This window comes from Eurypyga helias, unplaced genomic scaffold, assembly GCF_000690775.1.
Source record: "Eurypyga helias isolate BGI_N326 unplaced genomic scaffold, ASM69077v1 scaffold7277, whole genome shotgun sequence".
Lineage (NCBI taxonomy): Eukaryota > Metazoa > Chordata > Aves > Eurypygiformes > Eurypygidae > Eurypyga > Eurypyga helias.
The window spans coordinates 112,953-129,088 of NW_010262220.1; positions in this window are offsets into that span (position 1 = coordinate 112,953).

A 16,136-nucleotide genomic window follows, 5' to 3' on the forward strand; every position below is an offset into this window, starting at 1 on the left:
TCTTTCTTCTTGATTTCAGTGATTTTTGATTAAGGACTATAGAACAGTAGGGTTGAGTAGCAGCTCTTTTAATATCACTAGTTCTTCTTGCTGAAAAATTGGTGTCATGTGGATTGAAATGTATGTCATTAGAGGCAAGGAGGTGAAACTGCCTTTCAGCAAGTTCTAGGGTGAGGAGTGCATGGTTTTGGTGCTCGGGTAGAAACATCCTGGCTGCAACTGCTGCTTTCACACACACATCCACTGGTCCTGAATGGCTTAACTGCAGCCTGACTCCCGCCCTGCTCATCAGCTGAGATGGGGCCATGCGTACTCTGACAAGGCGTGTTAGTTGCTGTGGGTGTAAATGCCGTGCAAAGGTGAATGTGGGTAAGATGTGCAGTTGCAAAAAGGTTTACCTGCCACCTGGCTGCCATGAGAAGCAGTTCTCCATGGAAACTGCACAGATATTGTGCAAGATTTTACCCTGTTCACATGCAGATTGGAGAGTTGTGTGAAAGGTGGGAGAGTAGTCGTCTTCTAACCTTTTTTCATTTTTGTAATTTACTGCTACTTTCTGCTTTAGAAAGGGGAAAAATAGTCACTTACCTTAGTACTGGGAGGGTTGAATGGATTTTCCATGTCATATGTTTGGCTGAAATATTAGTGTATTAAATTTTAACAAGTTCAGATTACATGTGAATGGAAGGGGGGAAAGGAAGGGTAAACAGGCAAACAGTAGTAAAAATGAGACTTTTGAACTACAGGGGCAAAATCTGGGAATGTGGAAACTGGGTCATTTTGATCACCATGGATACAAGAACGGTCCTGGGGAGTTGGAACATCAGCAACCAGTGGAAATTGGCATTTTTGCCTTACTGCCGAAAGCTGCCAGAGCTGGCCACACTGCAATTGCCCCATGGCTCTAGTTATCGTGTGCATACAGCCATGTACAGTAAACAGACAGGAAAAAGGTAACAGCTCTGGAATTCAGGTGTGCTAGAATACAAGAAAAAGTCTCATTCTTCTTCTTTCAATTTCTCTGAAAACAGACTTGAGGCCCTAATTTCTAAAATGGCAGGAGCCAAATTGGATCAGTTTTATGATGGTCTTTGTTTTCTCTGGTAGTAACTTAGGACAGATCATCCGTTGGGCAGTAGCTGCGTTTAGGTTTAATTATATAATTAGAAGAAATGCATGTAAATCAGATACATAGGACATAATCAATTATAGGATTTGTGGCAAACATACACGGTGCATACGAAGTGCATGATTTGAAGGTTCAACTAATGGAACTGTCAGCAACCATTAAGGATGATAAAGCTGCAGCTTTCAAGACCTGGCTATAGGGAACCAGAAAAATTGGGTATGCATTAAAAATGTAGACCCACATGGCTGTTTCAGCTGACAGTCTGGAGAGGTGTATATCCTGCTGCCCTGACATCAGACAAAGGCATTCAGGTTTTGGGAACAAAATAAATTGCACGTGGAGACACCTTGGATTTTGGGGACTATGTATTTTCAGTGTGCCATTTCTATCTCAGACTTATGTTTAATAAGCTACATTTCAAAAGGGTGTGATATCAATATATTGGACTAGATTAAAGTGTTAATTTCTTCTCTGAGACAGAAATGATCATTTTATCTAACCCAAGCAACCTACCCTACGTGTCCCTGGCAGGCCAAGATAGCAAAACACTGCAGTTCAGTGTGACTGTGAAGAAGAATTTTGTTCTTGCTTGGTCCTAAAAACCACTGCTCCACACGTATGTTAACATGGAAAAAAAACTGGAAATGGATTTGAATCCCAAGGTTCCAAAAATCCCCAGCTATTCTTTACATACAGGCTGAGAATTGCATTCTCACAGGAACTTGTTTACATGAATGCCTATTTTGGTCTTTGACCTAAATTTGTTCTTAAATCTTATGCACTTAGTAGGAATTAAGTCAAAGCTTAAAAGTTTAGAAATGACTGTCTGTTTAACTGTTACTCATTTGCTGAAAAATGAAATTGGTTTTGGAAAAAAAAACAACTAGGAAAAAAAACCTGGTCTTGGCTGAATGGCTGTTGTTGTGGGATAATAATCCCTGATAGTCTGTAACTTTTGTTCATGCAAGATAAATGGTACAATTTTTAATTACCATAATGCTCAAGTCACTGTAATGGATTACAGGATGTTTGTGTCATTGCAAATCTCATTCAGTTTTTAAATTATTTTGGGGAAAACTTGTGAGCAGCCATACTGTCATTATTCTGTGGTTCTTTCGAATAGCACTGAGATTTGCAGGAAAGAACCAACGTACTGCACAGATTAGGTATTGTCATGCCTCAGTCATGCTATAAATAGCTGATTGGGTTGGCTTTTCTTTGTGAGCTTGGGTTTCTAAATTGCAGTATTTTTGGTATTCCCTTCTCTGAGCATCAGTGGCTGCAGAGACACAAGAGTGTGCAAGAGTAACACATGCCCTCGCACTACTGAATTTGCTTCTGACTCCCCAGCTGAAAGAGGGTAACTGCTGTGCGGTAGTCTCTGGAGACATCCCTAGCTGACTCTGCCATTACAGGTAAAGCAGTGCAGTGTTCTTAAAAAATAGTATATATTACTCTTTGAAAGAATTTTCTAAGTTGAAAAATGGGTGCCTTGGACTTTAGGACTATTGAAAGGAAGAAAAGAAAATAGGAAAGTTGATTGAGGCAGGTTATATTGAACTGCCTGGAAACTCTGTGGAAGTAGTGCTTTTGAAAAAACAGCAGGGGTACAACAGATAAATAAATCAGCAGCAGAATTGCTGGCAACTGTCAAATCAAAAGCAGCAGTAAAACAGAAATATACAGTCAATATGTCTGAATAAGCATTTGTTAAACACACCAAGGACAGACAGACATGTGAAGCCTTAACATCAGTGATGTTTTCAAAAGATAATTGTTCCTGTTAATAATAGCTGGTAGTTAACACTCTGTTCTGATGACTATGACTATTTTAACCAAATCAATAAGGAAAGGGCACCATGAGAGCATTTTTTTAGGAAAAAATAAAGGCAGTTAACGTGTTAGTTGTGTTTGATGGAGTGATCCTGCCATCCTTTCACTGTGTTTCCCATAATAGTCTGGTAGGAGCTGAGACCATCAAGAGGTGACTGCAGCTTTTAGGAAAGTATCAATCAGATGATCCTGCCACCCTTCTTTCACTGTGTTTCCCATAATAGAGTCTGGTAGGAGCTGAGACCATCAAGAGGTGACTGCAGCTTTTAGGAAAGTATCAATCAGATGGGGACCTAACCTGGCTGTGCGCTCGTCGGGTGCTGCTGACGGCTGAAAATATTTCGTTTCCCCACCACAAATATTTTTCCAATGTCAGGGTGGTGGATTCTCTCAGTTCGGTCTGTACAGCTCCGGTTCACACAAAGTACTGTTTCCAAAGGTGCTGTATTAAGATTTTGGAAGATGTAGATTACCTTGTAGATCCATACAAATCAAATACATGCTAGAGTAATAAAAATCAAACACAGGGGTGTTTAGTGACTGCTCACAACAAAGCTGAATTTGACAGAATATTGTCTAATACCATGTGTGGATAATGGAGTGTGTCTGTGACCAGTTTGTGTACATAATTAGATTTTTGAGTTTTCCAGGCTGTTAACGCTTCTAAGAAACTGGGTATTCCCTGGGATGCAAACAGGGACTTGGGAAACAGGTTTGGGCAGGGGTGAAAGGATAACAGCTGGGGGTTTCAACCACTTCACCTGCTAGTGAATTCAGAGCCATATTTTATAAAAATTATAGCAATTCCAACAGCATAAACTAATGATATTAGACCATCTCTGTAGTTTTTCTATAGTAACTCTCACTTCTGCAGGGCATCTCTTAATGCACTTGCTGTAATTTCTGCAATTCCTGTAACACTGCAGGAACAGGCCACCTGAAATGCTCAGAGAATAATCTTCCCCAGTCCTCAAACAGGCTGCTTTGATAAGCATGCTCATGGCGTGCTTTTGAAACAGAAGCCAGCAATTGCATACTGCTGCTACCTTCATGACACGGGGAATATTTTATCAAATTCTTTTTAACGTACTACTTTGTTTTCTCATGTGGGATTACTTTTGATAAGTGCAGTCTAAAACTTTCTCTAACAGTTGCAGTGAAACTCTATGCAGATGTGTGCTTCTCTGTATGGGGAAAAAAAAAATCTCTAAAAATGTGCAGCTTCTAAAGCCAAGCCAAGTTGAGAGAAGCTGTGGTACCAAACGTGCATCATCAAAGTTCACAGCAGTTGTGGCTTTCTTTTCCTTTCTCTCATCCTTTAAGATACTGAAGCTGCACACTTCAAGGGTTTGAAAAGAGAGGCACATATATTCCCTTTTGTGTAAATCTGCTTGATGCTTATGAAAACTGTTCATTCTAAAACCCCATTAAGATACTGTCCTAGTGGTGTGGCTCTGGCAGAGAAAAACAAAATGAATTCCACACCAAGGACAAAAAAACCCAAACAAACAAGCAAAACACCACACACACCAAAAAAAAGCACCATTTTGCAAGTCTGCCACTCCAAAAAATACATTAAAGCCCCTCTGTCACTCCCCTGCGCAGCTGTGCAGGGACAGAAAACAGAATGAAAGGTTTGTGAGTTGAGATAGGACAGGGAGATCACTCACCAGTTACTGCCACGGGCCAAACAGACTTGAATTGGGAGGAAAACTAAAAACTTAATTTATTACCAGTCAAATCAGAGTAGGATAATGAGAAATAAAAACTGAATCTTAAAAACACCTTCTCCCCACCCCTCATTTCTTCCAGGGCTTAACTTTACAACCAATTTCTCTACCTCCTTCCCCCCAGCAACGCAGGGGGACAAGTACCCCAGTACAATATGTACTTGTTCATTTGTACAGGGCGAGTTACTCATTTTACTTCTCCAGCCATTCATCACAGATGCATTATATGTGACTCTGCAAAAGAAAAAATGGGTACTTTTTCTGTATCCAAAAGCCTACAGCAAAGTTTACAAAAACAGAGACAGCAGGGATATTCAGGACGTGACAGAGTATTTGGTCACCATCACTCAAAATCAGAGACCTCAGTAAATGCCACTTTTGAAAAACATTGTTTCAGAATGAAACATCTCCTTTTGCTTTCACATTAAGATATACAGTAAATAGTATAAAGAAGAAATGGAGATGTCATTTAGAAACACAGAGGACTTCACTCTTACAATCAAAATGTTTCAGACTTACTGCTTTGTCTTGAATTAAATTTGTCAAAATTGATATATCCTGTAGAATTTTTCAATTTTGTAGAAAGCTCCTTTGATCCAGAAAGCCAATTATTGGATTTGTTGTCATTGTTGTTACCTGTTATGATCTTGGTATTTTAGGGTTTTATCATGTCTCTGAGAAAAAAAGATGGGACAGTATTCTAATCACTTTTATGCTATGAAAGCCAGGTGTACATGTACAAATGTCAGATTATTCTGGATTGCAAATTATAAACCTGAGGTCCTGGTTTGATTAACTTTACTGAGGTTACTTACGCTAATCTTTTTGTGAGTTTTATTAACTTTTTGTGACTAATTATACCTTCCATTAAAGCACTGTCAATGGGTAGATGTGGCAGTCTCTACATATTCATAGTAATTATTAAAGCAGCCTCAGCAATTTAGAAGAATCTGTTATCATATTTTGAGTATGTGGCAGCTAAAACAACATAGTAGTTGTGCTAGGAAAAACATGCAGCTGAGAAATTGTTAAGAAGATAGTGTTTGAAAACCCTAATAAATTACTGTCTTTGTATATACTCCTTATGTACAATAACAGCTGTGACTTTTGACAGCTGTTTCTGAATAATTTTCAAGGTTAAATTTTCTACTGCTGCAGCTATGCATGTCTGAATATTGTTAATCAAATGCATTATTTAACAATATTTTAAATCAATTATCAACTGATATATCACAGAACATTTTCTGCTAACTCACTGTACCTCTCCAATGCATGTGAATAAACAAACACATGATGCACTCTACTTTTTTTACAATCCTTTTAATCAAAGAGGCCCAAAAGAAAGCAGACACACACCAAAGAATTGTAAAACAGACACACACAAGAATTCTATCTATAGATACAAATGCTGACAGATTTAGTCACACTAGCCAGAGTACAGACATATAGTCTCATCTGTAAGTGTACTTTGCTACAAAACAACAAACTGAAACTCATTGGCCACATTACACACTGTTTGTATGTTGGGATTAAGCACCTGAATCTTTGCCTATGGCCAGTTAGTGCCTGTTTTCTATACTTGGGTAAGTTTCCAAATGTTCCCACCTGAAAATCTACTCCACAAATCTCATGTCTCTTTTTAAACAATGAAGAAAAAATACATACTTTTCATTATTTCTTCAAGGTCTAACTGATGTCCTTACTATATACAGGCAGCCAGTGTGTGGTCTAGTACGTGTGATTCCTATAAGTATGAAGGAAGGATGTGCATTTTGAGACCTGCATGGCACTGGAATTGCCATGGATAGCAGCCTTTCTTGGGAAGTCAGGGCATCCTCATTCTTCAATCCATGAAATTCTCTACATTTGCAATGCAAATGTGAATTTGCAATGCTGTTCTCTAATTTGCCACAGAGAGAATCAGACACTGAACTTCTATCAATACTAATCCAACTGATTAGGAGTGATAGCAACTGCTAGGAAAGCTGATAAAGCCTTTTCCCTTCGCATGTCTTAAAGCTTGGATTGAGAGTTCATCCGGAGTATTCAGATTTTATTTGCTTTTAAGAAAAGTAAGATTCAAAGATGGGTTAAGTTGTATCATGACAATCTTGAGACTTGACTTTTCAGTACCTTCAGAATCTATATACACATTTAATTTATGGTTTAGGCACCATGGCAATGCTTGCCCTTCTGTGGTCGAAGCTAATAGCATCTTGGATTTTCAACGGTCTGTAGTACATTGCAGAAATGTGTCTTCGCTTTAAACAGCCACAAAGGTGTAGTTTCTTCAAGGATCATACCATGTAATTACATGGTTTACTTCTTCACACCAGTGACAGACACACTTTGTTTAGTTTTATTGAGTTCCCTTGGTGGAACATGGGGCAGCGATGTGTCTGCATCCTTGTAGCTCAGTATGATTTCTGGTGCGTTCCTGGGTACCCTTTGCAAGCCTCACCAGAAGCAAGACTCAGGTTTTTGATGAAGTTCTGTATTGACCTGTGGACCCCTCCATCACGGGTACTGCAGGTGATGCCTCAGAGCAATTGCCTATTGCGAAATAGGCAATAGGAAAAATGATAGGGGACAGGTGCATGTCAGTAAAGGCATTCCCATCCTGGAATTCCCCAGCATCTACTATGATAATGTCACTATTTTGCCATGTGATTGCATTATTAATTAAGTACATTATTTCCTGTGTCTGTACATCTCCATTTTTTTTCCTTCCCACCTAAATTCTTTGCCCTGGATGTATGTAGTTATTAGTAGAGAAGCACCTTAGAGGCCTAAAACACAGCAAGCACCCTTCTGTTTTAGGTAGAGTTAATTAAGTTTCTCTGCTCTCTCTTTTACAAGTGTTTAATACCTATTAAATGTGCATTATGTGGCACATAAGAGCTGCTGGCAGTGAGGCAAGACCCCACTGTGGTAGGCGAGACTGTTTCCTCCCTGCTTTATAAATTGTGAGTAGATAAGCTGTTCTGGGGTGGCAGAGAACAGACTCAATTTTAGTACAAGTACTGGGAGAGGCATGAAGTTAGATCGAGCAAGTGTGAGATTCTAGCTGAGAATGCATTTCTCTGGCAGTGAAGTTTGAAAATATTATTATGCTGGGTCATCTTTGGTATTCTTTCCACCACTGACCTAGAAAATACAGTCTAGTGCACATATAGCATTGGAAAAAAAACCTCTGCAGAAGAGACAGTGTAAATTCTGTTTCCATTGGAATGGAAGGGTGGCATTTTCTTTGGTTTTGGCTAATGTAAGTGGTTCTTAACATATAACAAATTACTGCCAGAAAAGCTACATTCCTTTCTGGCAAAAATAAATTAATTTGTAAGTTTAAAAATTCTACTCTTCAATATTTAATTCTGTTTTCAATGCTTTCCTACCCCTCAAAAAAAAAAAAACCAACCATGGCAAACAACCCACCAACCCAAAAACCAACCAACCAAAAAAAAAAAATCCACCCTGGAAAATTCACCAAGAGAACATGGCAAGATGTTTCACCCGTTTTCAGAGATGTTTGTTAGGGATACAGTCAGCACTCGAGGATTCAAAGGCTCAGCTGGAATGAATGAGTGGCACTCAATAACAGTATTGTGAGGAGGGAGCACAGGTAATTCCCTCTTCTGCTCCGGAAATCATTTCCACTTTTCAGATACACTAAGTAGACCAATTTGCACCTTTATTTTTCTTTTTGTTTTATTTATTACTATCTGGTGTTGAACACCCGTGAGATGCAACTCACAGCACACAGTACAGAGCTCCTCACGGCTGTTGGAAGGACAGGGATACCGTCTTCTACAGCTGACTTTTAAACAAACTTGGTTCATCAGTTCTCCCATCCTATTGGCCCTGCAGGCAGGCAGACCATGTTTTACAGGGAAAGATGCCCTCCTCCCAGGCTCTCGGATGCCTGAGCCTCACTCTAGACCAAATGATGTATTGTTAGAGGTCCTACAAAATTTCATTTGCTAAATTGTGTCCTGTGTTTCAACACTTTTTACCTAGTTTTTACCTATTTTTTACTTTTTGATGCAATTACCTATTTCTTTACTTTTGTGACAGTCACATCTAAAAATTCCCACTGGAGTCAGCATCCTGATAACATGCAGTACTAGATAGGATGTTAGAAATTCCTGAGGGCCACTGCCTACAACAGCTTAGTAATTAAAGGGACCAGAGGTGAGTGATAAGAATAGGGTATACTGAAAGAAATCTAGGATTTGATGGTGACAGAGGTCGTGAATGACTGCTGATCATTGTACTGAGAATTTTAACTTAGACTTCTTCAGTCTAGTTATATATGACCCTTTTGTAATCTTGCTAAAGTAGATATATTTTTTGAGGATCACAAGACGGTTTTATCAGTGCTCAGACTCCTGACTTGCTCAGCACAGCAAATTGTTGTCCCAAATCAAGATCCACACAGGGGCCCAAGGGACTGTAGTTTATTTATTTATGTGTGTTTCCTCCTCCAAATACATTTGATAAACTGGCATTAAATGGCATGAGTGACATAGTAAGTGTTTCACTTTCAGATACAGTCAGGGAAAACAAATCTCTATTTTTGAATTTAGCTTTGTTTATCTTACTAGCAAAGATAAGTATATTAATTTATGCAAATCCAAGAAGCAGTAAATAAGAATGCAGGCAACCTTAAAAGGTCAGGCAGAGTATGATCCAAATAAGATTTTCTGCATCATATCTACTTCCTCCCTAATTGGAAGAGTAAGCAGATATCATACTGCTGCTTTCTTAACTATTTAGGTGAAAATGTGGTTGGTTTTGGTAAAAATATTAGTGTCTTAATGATCACAGTGCAAGCTGGAATCTTTAAAATGTTTATGTTCCCTGCACACATAATAGCTTAACCTCTTTTAAATATTTATGATTTCACTAATGGGTGGCAGAATGGTAATCCAAATACTAAACAGCACGCCTGCTAATGTATTTCTTTTCCCAGAACAATAAATAGCCTTATCTTTTCGCAGTACTCCATGGATGCTATAGTTTTGAAACTAGCTCCAGCTACCAACACTAATGTCAGATTAAATTTTGATGATTTTGGTCAAACCTTTTCTTGCATTTTTACTCCTTCATGACTCAGTGGTGTATGCTGATTACCATCTAACAGATCTTTCATGGCAGCCTTTGGAGACAGACCTGACAGGGATTTGTGGTCTGTGGCTATGCCTTTGCCAAAAAGCATGAAAATTACACGTCCTGAATGAGAGCCTTTTTTCAGCTGATAATATATAAACTTTTTTTCATATGTAGCCATGTATATGTCCGTATTGATTTTTTTGTTGCTTTCTGATTCGTTCTCCTCTCCTGCCCATTGCAGTGTTGCTTTTCACTCCTGGCTTATTAGGTTGGCTGAAAGATAAAGCAGTGGAATGCTGCCAGCCTGGGAAATTATAAGGCTGCTTTTAGCTTCTCCTGGTGTACACTGTGCAAAAGTTAGAGGAGGAAATAATGGCCTTCCATAAAGCTCACCTGAGAAAGCCTGCCACGTAAAAATTAATCCACAGAATGAAATACTGGAAATACTCCAGGAGAAGTATGCACAACAGAACTCAGGCAGTGCTGCTGAGAGCTAGATATCACTGCTTAGTAGGCAGAGGTGCAGATCTTTTTTGTTTGTGGGGTTTTTTTTCCTTTTTTTTTGTTTTTTGTTTAACTTCAGAAAAGATGTGAAGAAAACAAAATAAAAGATTGATTCACTGGCTACAGCTAGCTGAAACCAAGCTCCTTTAGACTGTTCATAACCCTGTACAGATCTTTAAGTGCATCTGCACCATTTATTTGCACTGACTTACAGTGCTGCCGGTGGGTTGAGTTCCATGTGTACCAGGTCCTTGTGGATCTCCCAAAGTTTGCAGAAAGCAGGGACTGACTCACTCCTTGATATGACTGTGTATCATTTTGGAACCTTCTCATCAGGATGGCAGGTGCCAGCACAGATTTGCATTCCATTCACATAGTTATCAAAGAGAATATCCTGAGTAAGTCTCCAAGTTGGCTCTTGAATTAAAAAACAACAAAACACCTTCAAAATAATCATTCCTGAAGAACACGGAAATCCCAGCATTCTCAGAATTCCTTTTCTGCTGAATTCCAGGCCAGCTGTAGACATGATTTTCAACCTGCCAGCAATCATATGCTCCATACTCTTTTCTTATTCTTTCTGAAGATGCTTGTTAATGAATCTTCTTGAAAAGACACAGAGGAGCATAAAAGGCCAGGGCACTGGGTGGAAAAGCAGTGCTGATTGGAAAAGACAGAAAGCTTATTTAATTCTTTCTTTTCCTGATCTCAACTCCCTCAAGTTATCTTTGAAAGGATGTTTAAAGCTTACAGTTAAAACTTTTCTGCATTTAACTGTAATAATTAAAAGCAGCTAAGAGAGCATCCAGGTCCGAAGGGAAAATTTTCAGAACTCATTTCAACCAGTGCTGGTCATGTGTTTGGGGATGGATAGGATCTTGAGAAGAGTTCAGAGCTGCCTTGTCACCTTGATATTTTTTAGTCTGTTGTGCTTGAATTTCAGTTGGTAAGATTTAATGTCTTCGTCTTGCACCTTTAGCTTGCCAACGCGCTGTATTCTAAATGGGCACTAATGAATCTCAGCAGCACCAAGTTGAGCTTTATTTGGGGATGTATTTTTATGACTCTGCCAGTAAAGGGAAAGATGTGCGTTGAAAGAAGGAACTGAGGATGTGAGAAAAGTAGAGGGATTGAAACAATCTTGATTAGGTCTCTAGGAAGTGGTACTGCACTTTGCATGCTGCTCACCATGTGGATCACCGTCCCAATGGGATGCTTAGGATTGACTATTCCTAATGAGAACATAAACCCAGGAAGTCTGGTATCCTGCCTACATCAGTGACTAATTCCAAGCATTTAAAAAGGACATAAAAAACCTATAATGAATCTACCAATTCTGTAAGGGAAGGGAACTGCTGATGTGATATTCTAAATACCAAGATCTCAGTCGGCATAATTCATGTTCATTCGCAGCCATGCTTTTCAGAGTGGATTGTTAAAGTATCTTAAATGGAGATTGAGACTGTTACAGGTGAATGTTTTCAGTTTCTTCCAGGACAGATGGAGGTCACTGGTCAAGCTGACATTTTGATGTAGTAGTATCTCAAGAGTCCAGTTTATTCCTGTAGCATCTTAGACCTGAAGAAACAGGAAAAGGGTAAAATATTTCAGGACAATGGTCACGACAATATGGCATACAGCTAGAGCAGGGGTTGGAAAAAGGGCAAGCCATGGGCTTTGGGAACAAGGAGTAGGGGACAACATATTCACAGCTTATTCTATTCCTATTAATCCCCTAGAAATAGGATGAGGTTGTTGTCAGGAAGAGTAAGTTAATTTATTTCTTCTTCTGGTCATTGCTGCAGCTATGGGTTGAGACAGTAGAGTACTATTAAGATTAGGGTTAGAGGCAAAGAGGCTCTAATGAGGGCTGAGATGGACTGGGGTCAGCGTTGCTGTCCGTATGTACAGTTATCAGTTGGCTTGATCTTGAACCTGTATCCTTAACAGAGCTGCGCCGAGTAGATCAAGGAGTGACTGTAATATGTAGCTGCACCCTGGAAAATATACAGACTTAGCATTGGCTTCAATACAACTACTTAAATACCCAAAGTTGACTCAAGTGGTTTGCTGCACTGTTACCTGAGGTATCAGTCTCATTTAGAATTGCCAGGGAAACCCAGCTATGTGTTTTGTGGGATTATTCAGTACGAAACTGCCTTTCCTATTAAGAGCAATATCTCTTGGAGGCTGAATATGCGGCACAGGATTTCCCTGATTTTTGTATTTCAGTTCTCAGCTACTACAAAGCATTGTGTAATTCTCATGACCAAAACACTTTTAGGTATTATGTATCTCAGTAGTCAATATTTGGAAGTAAAATAATAATAGAGCAAATGCAGTTTCCTAATTTAAATATATAGGTTATATGTAAGTTTTCTGTTGTGTCACTGAACAGAAAATGTCCACAGAGCCACAGAGTGTCTGAGGCTGGATGGGACCTCCAGAGACTGACTTGTCCAATCTCCTGTTCAGAGCAGGGTCAGCTAGAACAGGTTGCTCAGTACTTTCTCCAGTTGGTTTTCCATTTTCTTAAAAAATGGAGACTCCACAACCTTGCTGGGCAACCTGGTGATGTTTTCTGGATGTGATAAGGCTTTAAACATAAACAAATAAGTTAATCCTTGCTGTAATTCCTTGGTAAACAATGAAGTTGGAGCTGGCAAATGTTTCTCTGGAGTGCTTGTTTCTCTTGCTTGCATTTTTTTATACGATGTCCTCCTTACTCATACCATTAAAAACAACTTTTCAGAGAGCTGTACACAGTTGCTCACATTTATAAAAAATAAATGCTCTGTGTCCAAAAAATAAATCATAGGAACCAACAGGTTACGTGCAGAAGGCTGCACTACTGAGAAGGCTGGCAGCTCTCTATGAATGCATGGCACGGTGTTGCTTTTTAGGTGTTCTGTTCAGTCTTATGTTATTCCACAGCAATAAAACTGCAATTTAAAAATTGTGCACTGATCTTTTCCACCGGTGCACACAGTACAAATCTGCTGAACTAATAGCACTCGAGACAAGGCAGTTCTGGAGGTTCATCAGCCACTGAATCATGGTGGTGTGTTTTTCAGGTACTGTATCTTGGGTATGTTGCTGGCATTGGAGCTCCACTAAGCCTCTATCTTCATCGGACCTTTAGCTTGCACAGATTGTTCCTCACGCACAGTTTATCACAAAAATCACCATTATGAATAGACACAGGCCTCTCACCCAACCTGAGTGGTTCCTGCAAAGGCTTAATCAGTGCAGCACTAAAATCCAATTGAGTTGTTTTAGCAGACTGTTAGTTTCCATAGGTATGCAGCCTAATTCTTTTAATTGCTGATTTTCTTCCGCTTCCCTCCAGCTGTTCACTTACCTGGTGCTTGAAAGGTTACACATGTGGATTTTTTCCCCAGGGTTTTCTGGAGCTAAATGGTAGAGTACTGAGCTCACTGATGCACAAAGAAGCTGAGCCAGAACCCAGCAATTTTTATGGGTCAGCTTGCCCATGATTTAGCCTCCAGTCTTGTCTGCTGCTTGGTCCTGAGCTACTTCTTCAGGGCAGGCTCCAGGACAAAGTCAGGAGCAGCAGCATCTATCTTCCCTTCCTGCCTGATAAGAGAAGTAATGTCCTTTATCACAGCTGCAGATGGGTGCAGAGCACTGTGGCTTTGCATGGGCACTCCCTTCTGCTGCTCGGCAGTAGGCAATGGATTCAAAATGCTCACTGCTGGCTTTTTCTGTGTCTCTCATGTTTTCTCCCGTGCATCTCCTGCAGACTAATTGCTGATCCGCAGCCTGGGTAACAAAGCCACATCACCTTTCCCTGTTCAGGTACCTTGACATTTCCAACTGCAAGAGTTGGAGGGGATGGGGTGGGGGAGTTCTTAATTTTATATGGATACACAGATCAGAAATAGAGACTCACTAATTTCAAGGAGGACACCAGTGTCAAATCACATCAGCTAAAATGAAGTCAGTCTCCCAAGATGCAGATAAATGTAATCTCTAGAAGAGAAGATTTCTATGCCAGTTATACTGCTTAAGTATTTATACTGTAAAATACTTCAGGCAGGAATTACCTGTCCCTGCTGTGCTTTACTCAGCACCACACATACTGCTGTCTCTTAATGCAGTAATTAATAATAAATCTTCTAGTAATCTGGTTACAACATAATCTTCAGACTGCTACTTCCACTATGTGTGAGATAAAACAAACTAACAGATGATTTTGACACTCCTGAAGCAGTGTTAGCTGATTTGAGTTTTTCAGTCACTTCAATATGGAAAGACTTAGCAGGAAATCTGGATTATATGGCAGAATATTTGTCTGTATCTGCTTTTGCTGTTACACTGGAATAACCTAGGAATAGCTTTCCTGAAGTTATGAGACATTATATATAATCTCCTTAAGGGAGAAATCTTCTCACTGAGTTATGTATCATCACACAGGCAGTGAAACTAAATAAATGCTAATACTTAGTGCTTTGTAGTTACTTCAGATAGAGCATAGGTCTTGTAAACTGTTCAAACAGCACTTCGTTAATCAGCAGCATTAGCTTTATGTTAGATATAAGTGTTACTTCAGCCTTTTCTGGGCCTCTGCAAAATGGTTAATGTTAACTTCCATGAAGTGGTTGGACACCATTCTTACCCATGCAGTTATCATAACATATCAATTGGTATTAAAGCAGGCAGCTCCGTATGTAGAGCTTTCCTGCCACCTCTCCTCCAACATCCCACCTGGAGGCTTGGAGGTTTGGTTTCTGTCCCATCTATCAGCCAGCACAGGCTGTTCTACTCCTTGTCCCCATCCTTGCACATTCTGTACTGTCCCCTTTGCAAAATGGGGGAAACTTGAGGTCCTGTTCGGCAACAGTACACATTTGCTTTGGCATCTTGTTTGCAGGGATTGTCAAATGCCATGCCTGCTTGCCTTGGATAGAATTTTTTTTGTGTGTGTGTGGGAGAAAATATGTTTGTGTGTTTGGCTGGCTAGAAAGGGAAAACACTGTGTTTCTGAATGTGTACATAACCAACACTTAATTGCTATGATACAATCTTCTAATTCCGTCCTTGTGCGCATGTATATACGTTTGTATACAGGCAGGGAGAAAAAAGGGAGAAAATGAAGCTGGCTATAACCAGAAGCTTGGTGTAAAACTGCTATCTTAATATGTATACAGTTTGTAATTTAGGAAACTGTTATAGCTGGAGTGAGGTTAAGGACGGGATATTTCCAAAGCTTGGAGTGCTGTTTGTATTTGCTGATTAATTCCAAATGAGGGCAGAAGCCCTTAAAGGAATACTACAAAGGTACATTTTCTCTTTTCATTTAGAAACATAACATCTGAGAAGCATTTATTAGCAAAACATCAACTATACTTGCACATTTCTAAATAGAATATTAGAGCAACTGAATTTTAATTTTCATGTCTGTAATTTGTTAATATAATTACTGTACAATACAGTTAGGTGCTTTCAGATCTTTCCGTGTTAATTAAAAAGCTAATAACTTGAAAAGCTGTAAATACTGAGGTAGAGGGGCTAGTGCTCCAGGCAGTTAATCCTCTATTTGTCATTTACTAAAGATCCCTTCACTAGAAGGCCAGGCTTTCTACTGAGTATAGCGCTTTGTGCCTTGACTCCTCCTTGCTACCTGATAGATATTCCCACCATGCACACACAGCACAGGGTCTGATTCCCTAGCACAAATCAGCATATTCACAGCTAAATGCAAGCAGAAAACAGGAGACATCCCACCATTTCAGCCCATTAAGTTTTCTTTCTTCTCTACTTCATCTCCTCTGCCCCATCTAGACCTACCTGCCTATCTATGGATT